This window comes from Vulpes lagopus, chromosome 5 (assembly GCF_018345385.1).
Source record: "Vulpes lagopus strain Blue_001 chromosome 5, ASM1834538v1, whole genome shotgun sequence".
In the NCBI taxonomy this organism is placed as follows: domain Eukaryota; kingdom Metazoa; phylum Chordata; class Mammalia; order Carnivora; family Canidae; genus Vulpes; species Vulpes lagopus.
This window is the reverse complement of record NC_054828.1, coordinates 39,283,673-39,293,255: the sequence shown is the minus strand read 5'-3', so window position 1 is coordinate 39,293,255 and position 9,583 is coordinate 39,283,673. Positions and strand designations below refer to the sequence as shown.

Genomic DNA, 9,583 nt, shown 5'->3' with positions numbered 1-9,583 from the left:
CAAAAGCCAGACTTCTCTTTGGGTAAGGTTAATCCTTCACTATACAAGCTTGCACTGAGGTTATAGAAGCCTAATATGAAAACAGAATGGAGGAAACCCTACAGGCAGGCAGACATTGATAGGGATTTTCCTTTTGTCCTTTAGCTCAGTGATATTTTTTAGTGTATATAAGAATTACTTGATACAAAATTTTGAATACTGGACATCATGGACTATATTTTAAGGGAATTTTGACTTTACAGGCTGACTCTTAAAAATACCTTCTCAGTATTCCCAACTCCTTGCAGAGTGAGACACATAGACTCTTGCTGCCATAAAAAAAAAAAGCAAAGCAACATAAAATAGTACCCTAAAAAAATTAAATTGTTTTTACAGAAGAATTTAATCTGGAAATTTGGTTTCTGTTAGTGCTGCAATTAAGATACTAGCCATGAAAATGTGCTAAGTCGTACATTTTTTCAATTAATTTGCTTATGATTGTGAAACAAATTGCTGGGAACTCTGGGTACCATTTTTGGGGTATCTCTTTCTGATGTAAAGTTGACTAGAGAATGGGGAAATTATGTGTCCTATAAAATTACTTAAGAATAAAACATTTGACTTTCTTAATCTACAGAATTAGAAAGTTTACAAAGTAATTTGAAGAAAACTTTATAACAGTTTTTATTACAAGTAAAATGCAACATGTTTTCTCTATTTCTCACAAAATTTACTCCTTCAGAAGTGTTCTATGTAGTTACTCATCTTTGATGAGCATGTAACAGACCTGGGTTCTGCATTCTGAGCTGAAATATTGTAGATCACCTTGATATAATTTATCAACAAAAAGCATTTTCCCCATAAATCTTAATAAATTAGCAATGAGTTTCTGTAGTGGAAACGGTTTTTTTTCTCCTTTGTTACCTTTGGATTGATAGCCTGTCCTTCACAGGAGCCATGTTTGAGGAAAATAGTGATTCTCACTAATGGTTACATGCAGCTTCTCCCTCTCACAGTGTGAAGACAAATAACAAAATATATTAATACCAATAAATATTTTTTGTATGGCATGCCAGTAATTAACTTTGCAAATTTGCTCTTCAAAAAAGAAAGAAAGAAAGAAAGAAAAATAACCTTTGTTACACAATAGATCAATAGTTGCCAGACTATGATTTCACAGACTAGGAAAATTACCAAAATTTTGGGAGGAATTGATATAGAGTTGCCAAGTATTTTCTTTTGCCAAATAAAGACACCATGAGAGGAAAAAAGTCCCCTAGTACCTAATAGCAGGATTATTTCATGAACGAACATTTTTGGAGTTAATACATAAGTTGATCAATATGTTTTGCTGATTTATTTTTCTTGTTTTTCTGCTTACATCTTACTTTTTCTGTCCAGGTTCCAACCTAGCCTTTTGCACGTGATCCCTGCACAGGGGCCATGCTCATTTTCCCTGTATCATTCCAATTTTAGCAAATGAGCTGCCAAAGCAAGTACCAACCAGACCAACCTTTTAAATAACATCTTTCTGTAGTAATTTCATTGAAGGTCTGTGAGTCATGAACTCTATTCCTGTGAGTGATTAAACCCATAGAATCTGAAGCAGGATGCCTGTGCTTGAATCCCAGTTTTGCCGCTTACTAGTTGTGTGACCTTGGCCAGTTACTTAACCTCCTTGTATCTTAGTTTCATCATCTCTACTACAGTAATATTAGTGGTATCTACTTTAGAGGGTTGTTGTACAGATTATGAGTTAAAATATATAAAACATTTAGAACAGTGCCTTGTAAAGTTGTATAGGTGCTTGCTATTATTGCTAACCTGTGTATGTCTGGCAAAGTCCATATTTTGTTCTTATTCTTGAATTATAGTTCAGCTAAGCATGGAATTCTATGTTGAGCATTAATGCCTTTCAGCATTTTCAAGATATTATTCCATTTTCTTCTTGCATCTCTCATTGTGGCTGAGAAGTTCGTCTATCCTCAGGGGCAGCAATCTCTTTTTCTCTCTGATTTGCTTTTAAGTTTTTCTCCACACATTTGATGTTCTGTGGTTTTATAATTCTGTGCCCATGTGTGAATTTAATTTCATTTTTTCTAGCTCAAAACTCACTTTGCTTCTTCAAATAGAAGACTCAGATCTTTCTTTAATTGTAGAAAATTCTCAAAAAAATTGTAGAAAATTCTCAATCATAAGTTACAATTAGATTCTGATGCAAGTAGTTATAAAAAACAAAACAAAACAAAAACCTCTAGGGCAGCCCGGGTGGCTCAGCGGTTTAGCACCTGCCTTCAGCCTGGGGCATGATCCTGGAGACCCGGGATCGAGTCCCATGTTTGGGCTCCTCGCATGTGTCTCTCTGCCTGTGTCTCTGCCTCTCTCTCTCTCTCTCTCTCTCTCTCTCTCTCTCTCTGTGTGTCTCTCATGAATAAATAAAATAAATAAAATCTTTAAAAAAATATAAAAAACAACTCTAAATCAAAGTGGTTCCTATCAGATAGAATTTTGTTTTTCACATGGATTAGGCTCTCCAGGCAGTGTCTGATGGTGTCAGGGCTCAAGGCCCCTTCTGTTTTATTGTTCCACCATTCATTCTCAGCAAGTAGATTCTTTAAACAAACTTAAATCATATCATCTGCATTTCAGCTACTAGGAAAAAAAGAGTAGAGAGAAAAACTCTACCTCTTCCGTTAAAGGACGTTTCTTGAAGTTGTACATCCCGTTTTGGTTACATCCCAGAGCACAATCAAGATGGCCAATCCAGGTAAAAAGGAAACTGGGAAATACTGTCTTTATTCTGGGCAGCTGAGTTCTCAGCTAAAAATGGGTGATTCTGTGAAAATGGTAGAGGGGAAGATTGGCTATTGGGAACAGGTAGCAGTCTCTATCATAGTCATTTTTATTGCAGATTTCTCTCATATTCCCTGTATCATGTCCTTCTGGAACACTTAGTAATGTTCTGTTCCCTGTGCCTCTTTTTAATATTTCTTTTTTATCTTTTTGTGTTTCATTCTGTGAGATTTCTTCAACTCTGTCTTCCAACATATTTTCTTTTAAGCTATGTTTAGTCTATTGAGTTAACTTTTTCTATTTTTTTAATCTATTGAGTTAAGTTTTGAAAAAAAATGATGCATTTTTTTATCTTTTGAATTTCTATAACTCCCCCCCCCCTGAAATATGCCTCTTATTTTTTTATGCTGTTCTGGTTTTTCTGTATGGGTTTATTCTTTTATGTCCAGTATCATTTATGCTTACTTACTTTATAGTCTCTTTGCTCTGCTGTCTGTAATTCTCAGGGCATGAATTCTACTAACCTCCTCCCCTGGAAGATATGTATTTTCTTTTCTTTTTTTTAAGATGCATTTTAGAGGGAGAGAGTGCGAGAGCAAGCATGAGTGGGTGGAGGGGCAGAGGGAGAAGCAGACTCCCTGATGAGCAGAGCACCTGATGGGGCTTGATCATGACCTGAGCCAAAAGCAGACCTTTAACCACCTGAGCCAGGCAGGCACCCCTGGAAGATAGGTATTTTCCATCTTATCTTAGGTATTTCTTTCCATGATGTCTCATGTCCCCAGGATTGTAAAGTTTGACTATGGGGCAGCATTGTATTTATCTTTTGTCTATATTAAGGTCCTTCAATTTTCCCTGATTCTTCTGGATCTTTGGTTTAGGTTTTTCTGTTGCTACCTTGGTTTGAGTTTTATGCACAACACAGGAATACACATGTGGCTCCCACTTGGGGCACAGCTTATTTTGGGAGGTGTGCTGTCTGGGAAGTAATCGGTTTGCTTTACCTCCTAATTCTCAGGCCGATGGGAGAGAGATTCTCCACTGTACATGGGGTTTCAACTCCCATTACAGCTCCTAAGCTCAACTTCTGATGCCACTTCGCCAGTTGCCTATTTAACCTTACCTCTCGATCACTACTTTGTAGTGTTCTCTTTATTTCTGGCACTTGAGGATTTCACTTTCTTGTTTTAGTGCTTAGTTGTGTATTTCAAATGTTTTTGTTTATTGAGCCTTTGTCTGTGTGGGAATGATAGGTGCTTCCCACATCAACTTAGTCCATCATAGTGATAAGAAGTCTAACAAAGAGCATATTAAATCCTGGTGGTCATAAAGTGACAATCTCTTAATAAAAGTTTTGAAATTATTTGCTTTGATACTCCTTACACCATCCTTGTGTTTTCATTTGCAATGGGCCAGTATTGTCCTGTGCATTGACATTCAGGAATGAATGGACAGAGAGCACTGAGAAATTTAGGTTTTAGCCCTGGCTTTGTTGCTTGCTAACTGCTAACATGGGGAAATTACTTAAGTTCTCTGAGTCTATGATTTTTTTTAAAGATTTATTTACTCATTTACTTATGATAGATTGAGAGAGAGAGAGAGAGAGAGAGGCAGGCAGAGACACAGGAGGAGAGAGAAACAGGCTCCATGCCAGGAGCCCGACGTGGGACTCAATCCCGGGACTCCAGGATCGCATCCTGGGCCAAAGGCAGGCGCCAAACCACCGAGCCACCCAGGGATTCCCCCTGAATCTATGATTAACTGAAAGATTGACATACACAGTATTATTTGCCCTGCTTCAGAGGACTATTGTAAAGATCCAATGAGATAATAGAGTGGAAAAATGCTTTAAACCTTAAAGCACACAAAGGTTTATGTTATTATTAATAGCAATGTTAAGGACTGAAAACCATCAGTGCATTCATTAAGATATTTTTTAAAATATTAAATTTTATGAAGGGCCTTGTTTTTTTGTTCGGTTTTCTTTGGTAAACAGAAAAAAAATCCTCTATCCTGGTAAAAGCTATAATTCTATGAAACTACCTAATAAAGGAACTACTTGAAACCATTCGAATACTCTTGTGAAATTTAAGGGCACCATTTGTACCAATAGGCAGTTATAACTTTAATAAACTATGGAATTCATTGTGGACAGACACACCCTTAGCAGTTAAAAAACAGGGCATTAAACCTGGAAATCATCATTGCATTTTGTTATTATGTGTTTTCTCAAATAATGGCTACTAAAAGTTCAATTACTATTTTGTAAGGAACCATAAACTTTTTTAAAATGCAGAAAATATGTCCTTAATACTTGAAAACATTGAGAACCACCAATGTAGCCTATGGTAATAGTCCCCGAACTGGCCTATTTGACCCAGACCCTCCATCTCTCACTAAAGCACATTCCCTAAGACAGAAGGACTATGACAATCCTCAATAATGTTTACCAGTCAATTATGAGGTCTATTGCTGAAAATTCATGATTTACTAATGGCCAAAGTACTAAGTTTGCAAATGATTTACTTAAAAGAAAATCAGAGAATGATTCAAGATGGCAGACTGATCATACACATCTACCACTTACTGCCCACTAAATCTCACAAAAATACATGTAAATAGATATTGATGATAAAAATATAATTTAATAGCATTGGAAACCAGGGAAACCTACTATCAGAAGAAATAGATTTTTATTAAGTTCTGAAAGATATTACCAGAGGACAAATGTTTGGAGGAACAAAATTAAATGAAAGCAAAACCCAGGGGTGCCTGGGTGGCTCAGTTGGTTGGGTATCTGCCTTCAGCTCGGGTCATGATCCTGGGGTCCTGGGACCCCAGGGTCCTTACTGGGTGGGGGGCCTGCTTCTTCCTCTCTCCTGCTTTTGCTCTCCCCCTCAAATAAATAAAATCTTAAAAAGAAAAGAAGGAAGGAAGGAAGGAAGGAAGGAAGGAAGGAAGGAAGGAAGGAAGGAAGGAAGGGAAAGAAAGGAAGGAAGGAAGGAAGAAAGGAAGAAGACAGATCCAGAGGCACCTGTGTGACTCAGTCGGTTGAGCTTCTGACTCCAGTCTCTAGTTGTGATCTCAGGGTGTCATGGGATCAAGCCTCTTGTTGGGCTCTGTGCTCAGAATGGAGTCTGCTTGGGGTTCTCTCATTTTCCTTCTCCATCTGTTCCTCCCTCCACTTGTATACTTTCTCTAGAATAGATAGAATCTTAAAAAAAAAAAAAAAACAAGGAAAAAACCCAACATGTGGAGATGACTGCTGTAGAGGGAGGAGGGGATAGAACTACGAGCTTAAAGCTAATGGATTTTAAGATATGGAAGGGGCCTTGGGGCATTTATCAACTTGGAAAATGAGAGAATTGCATGTGGAGCAGCAAATCAGTAACCTCTCCGTGTTCTGCATGCGCTAGGCACTGGGCAGCTGTGGATGAAGTGACTCATACACGAGGCCCAGAAAAGCAGGCCAGTGCTCAGGCAACTACTGACCTCTAGGAGGGTCATAAATCCCATTACACAAATCTTCTGATCCTGTCTGACTCATATCCCAACCCTGTCCCAAAGTCAGGTGCAGCAGACAGAAACAGTTTACACAGATAGGGATCTGAAAACCATATAATCGGAGAAGAGTATACAACCAAGAGTCACCAAACATTTGAGGGGAAAAAAAAGTACAATACCAATAAGGTGAGGCATCATGCTCAACAAACAAAAACTAACAGGATTAAGAGAGCAGAAAAAGATGTTAAGCTTCATTACAATATTCTAACCGTGATAAGAAGAGCTATTATATCCAAAATATAGGAAGAGTCTTATGTATTTTTAAAAAATATTTATTTATTCATTCATTCATGAGAGACACAGAGGCAGAGACACAGGTACAGGGAGAAACACACTCCCCGCTGAGCAGGGAGCCTGATGGGGGACTCGATCCCAGGACCCCAGGATCACGACCTAAGCCAAAGGCAACTCAACTACTGAGTCACCCAGGTGCCCCGGGAGAGAGTCTTATGTCTTAAGGAAGCATTTATAGATCTTATAAATTAAAAATAAAATACCAATTAAAAATTGTTTTCAATAGATGGCCTGGTGTAACAATTGACATGGTTGAAAAGCAAATTAGTTAGTAGAAAATTAACGTCAAGGGATTCTTGCATTACTTAGTGGTAAAGTACCACAATGAGAGAAAAGTTAGAGCACATAGAAGGTAAAGCCGAGTGTTCCATCATTCAGCTGGCAGCTGTTCCAGGAGGCAAGAGAGAGAATGGAGGGAATGGAAATAATAAAGGCTACAGAGTAAAATTTTCCAGAGTGAAAGAAAGACAAGTACCCTCAAATAGTGTTTTCATTCTATGACCTCTAGTTTTGAGGCTTAACCATTCGCTTTGTTATACTGCTGACCCTTACTCAGTTTGGTTTTCTTTTTTTTGTGATTTGTAATTTTTGTTTGTGACCTTACCTTTAGCAGGGACTGTTTCTTTGTGGATTGTGGAAATCTCTTTCCGCGGGGTTTGTATCTGCTTTAGTCAGACACCTCAGTGATCTCACCAGCAGGACTAATTTTTGTGTGAATTCTGTGTCCTATGAGACATTCTGCATGTAAATTCATATTCCAAACTGGAATGTGGCACAAGCTTGAGGTTTTACTTCTCGACAAAGATTTTAACTGCTATGTATAGCTGTAGGAAGAGGCAAACTTGCTTGCTGTCTACCTGGTTATACAAGCGAAGTTCTTCTAGTCTGGCGTGTACTGATAGGCCAGCTCTTTGAGGGTTCTAACTTTTTTTAAGATTTAAATTCAATTTGCCATCATCTAGTATAACACCCAAGGCTTATCGCATCACATGCCCTTCTTAATGCCCGTCACTCAGTTACCCCAACCCCCTACTTACCTCCCCTTCTTCAACCCTCCATTTGTTTCCGAGTCAAGAGTCTCTCATGGTTTGTCTTCCTAATTTTTCCCCACTCAGTTTCTCCCCTTCCCTTGTGGTCCATTTGACTATTTCTTATTTTCCACATATGGGTGAGACCATATGGTAATTGTCTTTCTCCAACTGCCTTATTTCACTCAGCATAATACCCTACAGTCCCATCCATGTCAATATAAGTGGTAGGTATTTACCCTTCCTGATGTAATATTCCATTGTGTGTGTGTGTGTGTGTGATGTCTTCTTTATCTATTCATCTGTCTAAGGACATCTCAGCTCCTTGCACAGTTTGGCTATTGTGGACATTGCTGCTATGAATATCGGGGTGCACGTGTCCTGTTGTTTCACTACATCTGTGTTTTGGGGGTAAATAGAGGGTTCTAGCTTTATACAGGTTTTAATCTCAACTCTACTTTGGAAGCCATAAAGTTCCATCTCTGTTCTATTATGGATTAAAGTTCAAGTCTTTAGCTTTTCAGACGTCTCTCCACATTTGCTATCAAATGCACACACACACACACACCCCACCGCCTTTCCCACACATACACTGAAGCTTGCATTCTTTTTTGCTCCAGTTCTGTTGTATATCTATACTCTGGAAGACTATGCAGCTCTGAAAATAATGAAGTAATCTACATGTGTTGACAAAAGACCTTTAAAATATATATGGACACACAAATAAGCAAGTTCTCTGTTTTGGAACATGAGGGTTTCTCTGTCTTGTGAGCTTGGCTATATATTTGTTTATTGGTTAGTTCATTTTATTCAGCATTTCAAGGTGTTTGTAATGAAAGGGGTTTGCTAGTTGCTTAATATGGTGTGTTGTAAGAACTGAAAGTCCTCGATACACAACTATATAATAATGGCATACATTCATTTGCAATCTATTAAAATTTCTTTAGTGGAAAAGAAAGCAATAAAGATACACCTATTGTCTTATCAACACTACAGATAATAGTGTGCAACTGATATATTGCCATGGAAATTTGCTGAGCATATAAATACTCTTTTGGCAGCAGAGAGACATTCCACCTACTTCCACTTGTGTACAACAGAACATAGCTTCTGATAGATACATTTTGGCACACCAAACGTGCCAAATAGAATGGCTGATAGAATTAACCACACCAAACTCATCCAAAAAGCAAAGATTGAGTTAGTGCTAGAAGTGATCTAAGTAAAATAGAAAACAACTTAGGAAATATTTTTATATTCTAGGTACCCATATGTTCTTAAATTAAGTGTGTGTATGTCTGCTCACGCACACATTTGTGTAACTACCACAAGAAATGCTTTCAGACTTTTCACACTCTTTTTTTTTTTTTTTATGATAGTCACACAGAGAGAGAGAGAGAGAGGCAGAGACACAGGCAGAGGGAGAAGCAGGCTCCATGCACCGGGAGCCCGACGTGGGACTTGATCCCGGGTCTCCAGGATTGCACCCTGGGCCAAAGGCAGGTGCTAAACTGCTGCGCCACCCAGGGATCCCCCACACTCTTAATTGTATACAGAGGGACTAAAGTTTTAGAATAAGGAGAAAATTTAAGGTTATAAGAGAACATTATCCTTAACTCGAAACTTTCATTATAGTAATAGTGACAATGTAATTACATTGGTTACATACTGATCAATGTACATGACCTCCTGCTCACTAACCTTGGGAAGTTGCTATTATCCTGATTTTAGAGAGGAGGAAACTGAAATCTAGAGAGGTTAAGTACTTTACCCAAGGTCACACGGCTCGTATGTGATAGAGCCAAAATTCCAACCCTTCTTTGATTCCAGAGAAGGACTATCTCATAAGACCTCTCCTCTAAAAGTTTTATATTTTTAATTATGTTCATTTTTGTGCAAAACAAAATTGTTTTGTTTATAAATAA

General features: G+C 38.1%; 1 pseudogene; it reads right to left on the bottom strand.

Annotated features, from left to right (window-relative positions):
• Positions 1-1,394: 1,394 nt before the first annotated feature.
• On the bottom strand, positions 1,395-1,479 carry LOC121492269 (annotated as a pseudogene).
• Between the last annotated feature and the right edge of the window lie 8,104 nt (positions 1,480-9,583).